We start from the raw sequence: 12134 nt of genomic DNA, 5'->3' as shown, positions 1-12134 counted from the left end.
ATACAAGCAGCCACAGAGAGGGGTGAACGGCTTGGTAAGCAGAGCTTGGCCTGGAGTTTACCTCCACGGAGGAGCCTCTGCACAGGGCACAGCTGCCCAGCTGTAGCCAGATGGGATGGCCCTAACTCCCCTGTCTGAGAACTTCTGCTGGCTCCCAGCCTCTGAGAGGAAACGATGCCCAAACTCTTTAGGGTCTTCAGAATCTGGCTTAATGTATGTTTCCATCTCGATCTTCCCTCCATGCAATGTGTGATCTAGGTACATGGAAATGCTTGCTGTTCACCTTTGCTCTGTCCTTGCATGTGTGATTCCCTTTCCCTGGAATGCATTATCCTCTCCATTTCCAAATTACCACTTCCTCATGTCCCTCTCTTGAGGCCATTCAAGTTCAACAGACACCTGTTTTTCTGGCACAACCTCCTATCTTTCTGTCTCCGTTCTCTATTTCAACCTCCAAGTTCTTTGATACTTCCAGTATCAAAGCCCTGTCTTAGCCCGATAACCTAGCTTAGATCACATGTTGATCACTGGGTCACCATCTCACCAGTACCCTCAACTCCCTAGTCCCCATCTTTGTTTTCACTCTCCTGGCAAAACCCCAGCTCTGGAAAAATACGATAATTCATTTTTTTTCTGTTACTATCCCAGGGTACTGAGTGTTACTAGGAAACAAAACTCACAGATGTGCAGGTTAACGGCTATAAATTCACAGGCCTTGTGGGTTCTCAACACTGCTGCACAATCCTGTTATTTGTTATTGGTCAACCACCTCCCACAGGAACTGCTGCCAGCCTGTACCACTTGCTTCAAACCTCTTAATCAACAACCACTTCTGTCATGCTCATGGGACACCTTCCCTCTTACTTCATGGAAATAACTGGAATTCTTTAGACCACTGGAGAGGAAATAGGCTAAACTCTTGTTCTCCTTTGCTCCCTGCTTATCATACCCATCGTTTTCTCCTTCCTCATGGGTCCATCCCCCTTAGTATACTACAGCACATTACCCCATGCTATGGACTAACTGTTTATATTCCCCCAAAATTCATATTTGAAAACCTCTAATCCCCAAAGTGATGGAATTTGGAGATGGGGCCTTCAGGAGGTCATAAAGATAGAGCCCTCATGATGGGATTAGTGCCCTTAAAAGAAGAGACATGAGCGATCTCTGCTGTCTCCCTTGTGAGGATACAAGAAGACGGCCATCTGAAAACTGAAGGAGCAGGTCCTCACTGACACTGGATCTGCTGGTACCTTGATCTTGGACTTCCTAGCCTCTAGAACTGTGAGATATAAATTTCTGTTGTTCAAGCCACCAAGGCTATGCTAATTTTTTTTTTTAATTGCAGCCTAAACAAATGGCTATACTACTTCAAAGAGCATGAGGTGTATAACTCTTCTGGAATGATGATTTTTTTGCCTATAATTATGTTTCCCTCTTCAGTTGATCCTATTTGCTTTCTGTCCTTGGGATTCCCCAAAGATTCACATCCACTGAAAAGTCCTCTTCTACGCCCAGGCCCAAGTGCCACTATACTGCTGCTGCTGTGCCTTTCCTCCTCTTCCTCCTCTTTCACCCTTCTTCTCTCCCCCCCTTTTTTTTCCTTTTCTCCTCTTTCTTCTGCTAAAGTGTCATTCCTATCATTTCACAGATTTGTTGTGGGAGGAATGACTGACATACGTATTTAGTCCACCACCATAAAATCCAGCCATACTGTCTATGAGACTTGGTATTTGAATCAATGAGCAAGGAGGTCCTTCCTTACGGTGTTAACTATTCAAAAAAAAATTAAGAAAACAAAAAATGGGGTTCTTTCTTTAATCTCTGCCACAGTTGAAGAGAAATATTCTCTTCTTTAGCAGCACGCTACAATTTTTATTTCTTCTAAGCACAATCATTTAAAATTTGTCTTGGAAAACCCAGTAGCATTTAGCTCTCTGCCAGGTACCTTTGTTAACAATGGATCTAGGCTGGAGCCATTCCAGCACTTTTAAATTGATCACTTTTCAGATATGCTTCTGGAGATAAACCCTCTTGTGAACCTCAAAAGCAAAATGTGCAGGATTGAGTGGCATTTCATGACAGTATGCGTAATGTTATTTCCAGGTACTTACGTTATTGTTTTAACTCCAAAACAATGTGTCCTTTAAGAATATTTTTTATTGAAGTATAACATACACAGGAAAATGCATTAATCCTGTGTCCAGCCTGATGAACTTCCAGTGTGAACACACCTCATAAACCAACACAAATCAAGAAATAGAACACTGCCATCACCTCAGAAGCCCCTCATGTTCCCTTTCACACACTGCTCCCCACCAAAAGTAACATCTCCTGACTTCTAATACTTTGTATTCGTTTTGCTTGTTTTTGATCTTTCTATAAATGGAATCACACAGTGTATAGTTTTTGTGTGTGTGTCCAGCTTCTCTGCTCATTATATTTATTAGATTTATCCGTGTGTTGCACATAGCAATAGTTTATTCCTTCTCAATGCAATATAGTATTTAATTTTATTATTACACCACAATTAATTTATCCATTCAACTGTTGATGGACATTTAGGTTCTTTTCAGTTTGTGGCTTTTATACAGTACTGCAATACATATTTTAAAACATGTCTTTTGTTGAACATATATATGTGTACATTTCTGTTGAGTATATATCTAGGAGTAGAATTGCTGAGTCTTGGTGTATGAATATGTTCAGCTTTAACGGATACTGCCAAATAGTTTTCTAAAGTGGTTATATCAATTTATACTACCACCAGTAGTCTATAAGAATCTCAATTATTTCACATCCAATAATTTCCATTTGTTGTCACAAAATTGGTAGTGTTTCTCTTTTTTATTTTAGTCATTTTGCAGGTATACAATGGTATCTCATTGTGGCTTTAATTTGCATTATGTCTAATAGAGTTGAACATCCTTTCATATGATTTTTGACCATCAGGATACTTTTTTGTGCAAAGTGCCAGCAGAATATTTTATCTTATATGGTGACCTTCGGATTAGAAGTAAGACATACTTGTAACAAGTGAAACTATACATCGATATGTAAAGAAAAGGCTAATAATCTCTTCTAATATTACTCCTCCTGGGGTTTCAAAGGTATTATTTTGAAAGAGTTAATACTGTCATAGTATTAACTTATCTGCGTCCCACCAGGAACTGGGCTGCACAGCAGAAGGCGAGTAGCTGGCAAGCGAGCAAAGTCCCACCTGTACCCACAGCCGCTCCCCATCAGTGGCATCACGACCTGAGCCCCGCCCCTCATCAGACCAGCAGGGGCATCAGACCCTCACAGGAGTGCAAACCCCACTGCAAACTGTGCATGTGAGGGATCCAGATTGCCGTACTCCCCATGAGGATCCAACACCTGATGATCTGAGGTGGAGCCCAGGCAGCGTTGCCCTGTGGCACCTCCACCCTTCCGTGGAAAAACTGCCTCCCACGAAACCAGTCCCTGGTGTCAAAAGGGTTGGGGACTGCTTCACTAACCCATTTGTTCAACATCTTCTCTTCCTGAGCCTACTAATCCTTTTGCTCAATTACTCTTCCACTCTGAGGGTAAAGAAAGAGAGGAAGTTACGCTAATGTCTTACAAAGTTAGGTCCAGGTTTGGCTCCTATAACTATTTTTGCCCCTTGGTCAGAAGCTGACTCAAAGCTATAGCAAAAGATTTTCCAAAATCCCAAGGAAAATCCACAAAAATTTGCTGAGGAATTTAGAATCCTCATAGGAACCTCTGACCCTGGCTTCCTGATTTATATCCGTTTATACACATGATTTTAAGACCTGGAGAAGCACATAAATAGGATAAAAAGAGCAAAATAGAATAGGCTTGAGGAAAGTATTGCTGACCCTTCAAGAGCTACTTTTAGGAATGGTCCAAAAGATGCCTGAAAAATCTTTAAAAACTATCCCCATTGTCTCCTTAGAAAAGATTGGTCTATTATTCAATTATGTAAACAAAAAATGATAAGTCAGTTTTTTATTACAAGGCTAGACTGGAAATCTCATTTGTTAAACATTCTGGTCTTAAAATACAGCAGGGAACATTTCCTGCTGCAACTGAAATAGCTCTTACAGCCTTATTCATGAATGAGCTCCAGCTAGAGCTTGGTGACCTGATTAAAAAGCATAAGATTGGGTAGGAAGTTACCAATATAGCTGAATTAGCCACCATGGCCAAAGATTTTGAGAGAACTTTAGCATAAGAAAAATGTCAAATGCTGAAGGAAAAAAAATCAAAAGGCTAATAGGTGCCTGTCTTTACAGCTACAATAGCTACAGGGACAAAGACCAAGAGGACTTCTTCATGTATATTATAACTCAAAATCAAGAGGTCCTAAACAAGGGAAGTCCATACCTCGAGATATCTGCCATCACTGTAAATAGTCAGGCCACTGGAAAATAATCTTGTATCAGTCCTCTAACAGACCTACCCCCTTGGGCTCAGACTGTTTCCCCATTTAGAGAAAATTCCCAAGAGTTTAACTCTCAAGAAAATAATCAACACCAATGGGGCTCTGAAGGATTCTCTGGTAAGTTATTTCCTTGATACTATTAAACAAACATAAGAAAACTAAGATCAAGATCAATGGGGAGTCACGTACTCTGTTGGTGGATTCTGGAGCCACCTTATCCACTTTAAACTGCACCCTAATAAACCAACAAATCCCTCAGAGTAAAAAAAAAATGTTTTTGTGGTGGGGTTTTCAAATCAAGTTCAGAGAATTCCAGTGTCTAAACTGGTTCAATTGATGCTTGGACCATTTTCAGGAAAGCATGCCTTCCTACTATGAGATGCTGCTTCAGTAAATTTACTGGAATGGGATTTGCTTTCTAACTTAAGAGGACACATAAAGTTCTCTTTGGAGGGAGAAATAATCCTAGAGCTTCCTGATTCTCCTCTACCTGAACTGCTCTGTTCCCTACACATAGGAATTGATAATATTGAAAGCCAAACTTACACCAACTCTGAATTTTCCAAAGTACCCAAATATTTGTGGATTTCCTCCTCAACTGACATAGAAAAAATTAAAAGTGCTAAACTTGTAAAATTCCAAATAGACCATTCTAAGTCATTGCTTAAATTGCCCCAATACCTCCTAAATTCAGCAGTAATCCAAGGACCTTCACCAATTGTAGAGGATTTAATAAAACAAAGAGTTGTCCCTATAACACCCTAATTCTGCCAATCAAAAAAAACCTAATGGATGTAGTTGGAGATTTGTTCAAGACTTATGTGCAATAAATAAAATTGTAATTCCAAAATTTCCTGTGGTTCCAAATCATAACACTTTGTTATCTAATGTGCCTGTAGGTTCTACATGGTTCATGGTGATAGATATCTGCTCTGCCTTCTTGAGTATTCCAGTTGAAAAGGAGAGCCAATACTTGTTTGACTTTACCTGGAAAAACCAGCAATATATCTATAATGCCATAGGGGTCCACTAAAGCCCGATTTTATTTTTTCTTAGGCATTACACTAAGATCTGTCAACCTTACAATTTTATAGAAATTCCACTCTTATTCAATATGTTGATGACCTACTGTTAACGTTCTCCTACAAAAGAAAACTCTGAAATAGATTCATTTTATCTCTTACATAGTTAGCCTTTAACGGCCACAGGCCTCTATGGAAAAACTTAAGTTCTCTAGAGAAAAGGTCATTACTCAAAACATAATTTAACTGCAAAGGGAATTTCCCTCTCACCTGAAAAAAAAAAAGACAATCCAAGCTTTTCTCAGATCGACAATTAAGAGATAACTAAAAGGATTCCTTGGATTTGAGGGATACTATAGAACTTGGGTCTCCAATTTCTTTTTGTTGGCATCCCCTTATACAAACTTACAAAAAACTCTATCTTAAAGCCTTTGCCATGGGAAGATAATCATTAACAAACTTTCAATCAAATAAAACTGGCCTTACAACAACCTCTAGTTTTAAGGCTCCTGAATTATATAAAACCATTTACTTTGTTCATAAACACAAAAATCAGACCCTGGGAGTCCTTACTCAGAAACAGAGAAGAAGAGGGAGACTCATTGGTTATTATAGTCTATAGTTAGATACAGTGGTCAGAGCATGTCCAAATTGTCTGAAAACAGTGCAAGAGCTAAGTTAGTAGAAACCTTATCTGACCTAGTATTAGGAAGTGAACTTTACCTACAAGTTCCACATACAGTCAAAAGTTTACTAAATTCCAATCAGACCCAATATTTTTCAACAAGCACACTAACAGGAGAATCTCCATCTCAAATGTTGTAATTGGCTTAACTCTGCCACTTTGCTACTTCTGCCTGACGATGGAGAAGACTGTAACTGTGTGAGTGTGGTATCAACTATTGACCCCTCACGTTGACTTACAGGAAATTCCATTAGATAATCCTGAATTAATATTTTTTGTTGATAGATTTTATGTCAAAAGTATAGAAGAGAGATATTAATACCAAACAGAACATGCTGTAGCTACTTAATATGAACTAAGAGAAAAGGGAACTCTTCCACAGTTTAAGTCAGCACAACCTGCAAAATTATACATTTTTACTAGGGCTTGTCATATAACCCAAAACAAATAAGTTAGTATTTATATAGACAGTGGATATGCCTTTGGAGTGGTCTGTGGTTAGGGAATGTTATGGAAACAAAGAGGGTTTCTCACTTCTAGTGGAACCCCCATCAACACGGACCCCAGGTAGATACACTTCTTTCAGCTATTCTGCTGCCCTCAAAGGTTGCTAGTATTAAAATTAAAGCTCATATTCATAAAACTAAATCTAAATATCAAGGGTTTAGTATAATGTCAGCCAAGTCAACTAGCCCTGAAATTTCTAAAATATGCAGTCTGAATGAACTCCATAAAGTAAATTCAAATCAAATCACCTATGATGATTTGCTCAATAAACAATGCTGTGCGCTTGGAACAACAAAAGTGGCATCAAAAAGGATGCAAATTTCATGCTATATGAGGAGTCATCTAGAGCCCACATAGTTGCCTAGTCCTTCCTGTGTCCCCTAAAAGTGCTACTCCTAAAGGCTCTGCACTTTACTACTCATCATGATGTAGATAATATGGTTCAAATTATAAAAAAAACTACTGGTGGAGTGATTGTTCTAAAATGACAAAAATGGTTTATAACAAGTGTCTGGCTTCCCAAACCCGTAATCCTAGAAAGACCCTTAAGGTTTCAAGTGGTATATTTCCACCATCTGCTGGACCATTTAAACATCTACAGATGGATTTCATTCAATTGCCACCCTCAATGGGATATCAATATATTTTTGTGATAGTGTGTCCGTTTTCAAAATGGATTGAGGCTTTCTCTTGTAGAAAAGCTGATGCTACAATAGTACCAAAAACATCATTAAAGAAAGTGTTTCCTCAGTGGAGCATCCCTGGAGAGATCTCCAGTAATAGGATAACTCACTTTACTGGACACATTATCAAACAATTAAATAAGATTTTATAAACCCAATGGCACTACCATTGCCCTTATTATACTCAGTCTTTTAGAAAGGTTAAAAGGACAATTAGTATCTTGAAATTAAAATTAGCTAAATTAACAGAGTTGATTGGATTACCCTGGCCAAAAGTTTTATCAGTGGCCTTAATGGCAATGAGATCAACCCCTATGGGAAAACAAAAATTGACCCCTTATAACAGTTTAATTACTAGAAGACATATATGCCTTTGATGATAGAACCTCCTATATCTCCTACACATATTAGCTCTGATATGATCCAATACTGCAAGACATTGATGCATTATGCCAAAGTATATTTCCACCAGATAAAGGAAGCTTTTCGTGGCTCATCTATTGATGATTAACAGACCTTCCATGACCTAGAACCTGTAAACCGGGTCTCTTGGAAACCACACCAGAAAAAAACTGCCCTTGAGCCACATTGGAAGGGACCATACCGGTTTCTTCTTTCTACTTAGACTGTAGCAAACTTCAGGGTCTTGAAACATGGGTCCATGTCTCTCAACTGAAGAGAGCTCTGTTAGACTTTGGATTTGTCAACCTATAGGTGACTTAAATTTAAGAATATCCAAGAGAAATCCTTCTCTAGAAGTAGACAGCATCATGTAGTAGATAGCTTTCCGAAGAAAACAAAATAAAACTTCATGTGCCTCTTTTTCATTGACTAAGACTTGTTTTTGTTTAACACAAAATGTTCAAACTTTTACTTTTGTCAGGGACTTTCATCACTCAAACTGAGCATCCTCTAAAGTCTACTGTTCAAAGTATAGCCACTTTCATTAACCAAAGCAATTGCTGGCTATATGATGAGTTTCTGGATGAATGGGGAAATCATACCTAATATTAAAACCTGCCCCCATACACACTTGGGTGAGCAATTCAGTAAAATGGTTTTATAAAAAGGTTTTGTATCCTTCCCTTGGCTGTTCAGTTGATATTTATGATTGACCAATTTGACATTGGAAAGAAGCTATAAAAACAAAGTGATGGCTTATAACTACCATTGATTCTATTGCTGGTAATTTATCCTTATGCATAGAAAATCTTAATGGACTGGGTCCAATCTAGGGAGTATTACAGACACCCTCAGCAATCAAACTCTTTGGTTTAACACAGATTATGGAGATTGGACTCCTATGTATAATGACACATATATAAAATCAAAACATGATCATAATATCCTTGACCATATCATTAGAAAATTCACTAAAACTAAATATTGTTTCAATAAAAACACTAAAGGCAAAGGAAATGCCTTTATGTTTCCACTATATAAAATAAATAATTGTTCTATTTATTGGATAGATTAATACTCAAGACAACTTTGAAAAGAAAACCAATCATCCTTGCTTGGTGATAGTATGCATGGGCTACTTTATTAAATTCATAAAAATGTTTTTGTTACTACTCCAGTTTAAACCATAACCATTCAACCTGACAATGTATGGATGCAGATAAGACAAAAAATAGCCATGACATTCATATCACTCCCAAGTGGTCAGTAATGTGATTCACATTGACATTTTCTCTCAATAATACTGGATTATTCATCTTGTGTGAAAAAATATATGAAGATTTTCTACCTAAATGGTCTGGACACTAAGGCATGGGCTATCTCTTACCCCAAATGACCAGATGTGACTCTTTTAATGCTACTGAAATCCTTAACTTAGGGTCATATGTATGTAAAGTGACCCCTCACAAATAAATCTGCTGTGATCTCCCAAACCCAATCATATAAAGGGGTTTCCAAATTTCATTCTTTTATAAGAGCCCTTTTTCCTCAGCTATGAGTCTCTGAATTGAAAAAAATTGCTTATTAATATTTCAACAACTCTTTAAAAATTTTAATGATACTTTAAATTCTTTTCAAGAAGTACAATCTGAGATGAATAATTTGGCCTCAGTGGTACTCCAAAATAAAAGAGTTCTTAATACTTCAGCTGCTCAACAGAGAGGGGCTTTAATTGGTGAATTTTTTTTTTTTTTTTTTTTTTTTTTTTTAGAGAGAGTCTCGCTCTGTTGCCCTGGCTAGAGTACAGATGGCGTGACCATAGCTCCCTGCAACCTCAAACTCCTGGGCTCAAGCTGTCCTCCTGCCTCAGCCTTCCACATAGTTAGGACTGTGGGCATGCACCACCGCCCTGGCTAATTTTTTCTATTTTTGGTGGAGATAGGGTCTCACTCTTATTCAGACTGGTCTCGAGCTCCTGACCTCAAGCAATCCTCCTACCTCAGCCTCCCAGAATGCTAGGATTACAGGCGTGAGCCACCTTGCCTAGCCTATATTGGTTTTTTTGTTAATAATTTATTGCCCCAAATTTAAAGAATATTAAATTAACAAATATTAAAGAACAAATATAGATTTTACATCAGATAAACACTGCCTCCTCCATTGATCTATTCAGTTGTTTAAATCTTGGCTTCTGGAAGTCTTCACTAAAGTGGATTTTTCAATCTTTGGCTTTTATTCTCCTTATGGTCATTATGTGTGCTCTCCTGGTGCGTGTATCCTCTCAAGGGTTTTGAACACCACTCACATGTTACGTGATTGCTGTCAGGCTCAGACAACTCCAGGAAGCTGACGTTGACTGTGTATTTCCTGATGGCAGCCATGTGACTTTAAACCCCCATGCATCATTTGATGATGACAACAACATCTACTTGACTAGTCCCAATGACTACTACATCAACAGTGGTAACTGAGAGTAACTTGGGCCATTTGGCCACCCTCTTAGCTTCTCCAAAGTGGGGGGAATTGTTAAAGTAAAATTAAAATAAAGACAGGGCCTGAAAAATTCCTGAGTAAACAAAACCAGCTAGACCTTCAAAACAGCCTTACTTTAGCTTAAATTGCAAATATATGCAAAACCTGACTTGGGTCATAACTGCAAATATAAGGAAAGCTTAACTTGGATCATTTCTGGTAAATGCTTATGTTAGACATAAATAAAACATAACCGCAGCCAATCATAAGCAACCAACTGAAATAATTATGTGACTAGGAACTTTCCAACAAGGTACCCTCCCAACCAATAATTATGTAATTATAAACCAGTCCAATTTCTCTATTTTACTTCCTCATTTTCCCCTTAAATGCTTTTCTCTGATGTTCTGACAAGGGAACATTAAGCCTCTGTTGGTCTTGTATTCCTCAATTCACGAATTACTTCTTACTCTTTAAAATTTTATTGTGCCTTAGATTTTTCTTTAATAGAAATAAGTGAGCTAATACACATAAAGTACCTAAAATGGTACCTGGAATATTATAAGTACTACATATTTTACCATTATTATTATTATAGTTACATAGAATCTTTTAATGTTTTTACAAATTACAGCTCTAGCCTGTATAGATGTATCAACAGTAGAGTAATGCGAGCTTATTGATGCTTATAGTTATTTTGAAAAATCTGGGGACTGCGTTTTACAAACCGCACTGTGAACCTTTGCGTTTTCTCTTCCCAGCCGGCGCCGAGCGATGGGCATCTCTCGGGACAACTGGCACAAGCGCCGCAAGACCGGGGACAAGAGAAAGCCCTACCACAAGAAGCGCAAGTGTGAGCTGGGGCACCCCGCCGCCAACACGAAGACCGGCCCCGCCCATACACACAGTCCGTGTGCGGGGAGGTAACAAATACCGTGCCCTGAGGCTGGACGTGGGGAACTTCTCCTGGGGCTCAGAGTGTCGCACTCGGAAAACAAGGGTCATGGATGTTGTCTACAATGCGTGCAATAAGGAGCTGGTCCGCACCAAGGCGCTGGTGGAGAACTGCATCGTGCCCATTGACAGCACGTCGTACCCACAGTGGTCCGAGTCCCGCTATGCACTGCCCCTGGGCCGCAAGAAGGGGGCCAAGCTGACTCCCGAGGAAGAAGAAATTTTAAACAAAAAACGATCCAAAAAAATTCAGAAGAAATACTATGAAAGGAAAAAGAAAGCTAAAATCAGCAGTCTTCTGGGGGAGCAGTTTCAGCAGGGCAAGCCTCTCGCATGCATTGCGTCCCGACCGGGCCAGTGTGGCCGAGCAGATGGCTCTGTGCTAGAGGGCAAGGAGCTGGAGTTCCACCTGAGGAAAATCAAGGCCCGGAAAGGCAAATAATTCCTCCTCTCTCCTGTCTTAGGTTCATGTAATAAAGATGTTTATTGTTCTGCTGAAAAAAAAAAAAAGAAAAATCTGTTTAAAATTACTGAATAATTCTAAAAAAATGTTTAGAGATAGCTGGTTTATGTTCTACTGGTCCCTTATTAAATGACTATCTTAATACTGTATTAATTTTTTTAGAGGAGGCTTCAAAAAGAGACTTAAGCCAAAGCTCATTTGAAAATGTTTACATTATCACTCTAATCCTAATAGATAGAAACAGTTAATGTAATGGACATTCATCTGCCTTATTTATAGAATCTCATCAAGAGAAGAGATAGATATAGTTGTTTGTGGGAGATCACTTTTCTAGGAACCTCATGAACTCAGATCACACACCGAAATGGAGAAATAAGTACGCATACAACAAAACAAAACCAAAACACAAATAAAGAAAAAAACAATAGCAAAAGCAAACCAAATCCTTTTTGAACAGCCAGAATCAGAAGCACGTAAGTCAGGCACAAATGTTTATGCACTTCCCTCAGAGGAAAAG

The 12134-nt window shown here is 38.6% G+C and overlaps 1 protein-coding gene and 1 pseudogene across 3 annotated transcripts in view; one reads left to right on the top strand and one right to left on the bottom strand.

Annotated features, from left to right (window-relative positions):
- Positions 1-12134, bottom strand: part of LGR5 (leucine rich repeat containing G protein-coupled receptor 5) — a 127298-nt gene that overhangs the window by 72251 nt on the left and 42913 nt on the right. The window lies entirely within an intron of this gene.
- Positions 10964-11631, top strand: LOC138396894 (small ribosomal subunit protein eS8 pseudogene; annotated as a pseudogene).

Source organism: Eulemur rufifrons, chromosome 16 (genome assembly GCF_041146395.1).
Source record: "Eulemur rufifrons isolate Redbay chromosome 16, OSU_ERuf_1, whole genome shotgun sequence".
Taxonomy (NCBI): Eukaryota; Metazoa; Chordata; class Mammalia; order Primates; family Lemuridae; genus Eulemur; species Eulemur rufifrons.
This window is presented reverse-complemented; position numbering and strand designations above follow the sequence as displayed.